The sequence below is a fragment of the Diospyros lotus genome, chromosome 10 (assembly GCF_014633365.1).
Source record: "Diospyros lotus cultivar Yz01 chromosome 10, ASM1463336v1, whole genome shotgun sequence".
In the NCBI taxonomy this organism is placed as follows: domain Eukaryota; kingdom Viridiplantae; phylum Streptophyta; class Magnoliopsida; order Ericales; family Ebenaceae; genus Diospyros; species Diospyros lotus.
In genome coordinates this window covers 16,704,103-16,705,042 of record NC_068347.1, presented here as the reverse complement: position 1 = coordinate 16,705,042, position 940 = coordinate 16,704,103, and the positions used below count along the sequence as shown (strand labels likewise).

The following is a 940-nucleotide window of genomic DNA, read 5'->3' as shown; positions in this document are numbered from 1 at the left end:
AGTAATTTGCGCACGCATTTGGTCATATTGCTCTTGAGGCACTTGATACTGTTGTCTTTGTCTAACCTTAGTTGGGCATGTTCCAAGTCCTCCCATCCTTACCCTGCCATGCCCATCTTTGCCTAGTATTTGAGTAAAGACATCCTCTACCGAATCTGGGGTTTGTTCATCTGTGGGTATTTGTGACAATCTTTCATCCATTTGTTCCTCAAGAAACATTTCACAAGTTACTTACATAAGTCGACAAGTAAAAGAAACAAAATATATCTACAACTTTCAAATTTTAGAAATACATACAATTATATATGAAGATGTAGAGTCTACTATCTCTCCGCTCTTTTTGGTGTGTGTCTTTCTAAAGAGCTTGATTCTATCTGGCTCATCTCCACTTTCAATAGTCATCTAAAAACATATATAAGATATGAAATATATTAAATGTTTAAAGTTTAGGCATTACTAATTAAATTATCAATAAATATATATAACTAATATCCATTCTATTCTTACCTGGTGTCTAACCTGAGGATGTGATCGCCTACCGCTGGTGTGACCCATCTTTTGCTTATCTCGATTGGCACGATTTGTCACACTACGTTCCTACTTGTAATATGATATTAGAACTAGGCATAGAGAATCCATCTGATATATCCACCCATACATAAATCATACATACCTGTGCTTGCTCACATCCCCAATACTCCACAAGAACCTTCCACTGTTCTGGGTCCACCCCAAGCGGTATTTTTGACAGGCGAGCCTCATCTGTCTCATGGCAATCATAATGCCTCTTCAAGGTGGCTTTGTATTCTCTCCACTTCTTGGAAGCATGTTGTAAGCAAATTGATCTCCATGTTGTGGGTACATCAGTGTTATCCTGCAATGATATCCTTATTAAAGTATAAAAGTTTAGAGTCAAATAACTAAGAATCAGAGAGACGTT

General features: G+C 37.2%; 1 long non-coding RNA gene across 1 annotated transcript; it reads right to left on the bottom strand.

The window, feature by feature from the left end:
• Window positions 1-297: 297 nt before the first annotated feature.
• Window positions 298-716, bottom strand: LOC127811388 (uncharacterized). Its single transcript, XR_008025674.1, has 3 exons — window positions 674-716; window positions 508-597; window positions 298-402 (listed from the first exon to the last, which is right to left on the bottom strand). It is a non-coding gene; the product is annotated as an uncharacterized LOC127811388 (long non-coding RNA).
• Between the last annotated feature and the right edge of the window lie 224 nt (window positions 717-940).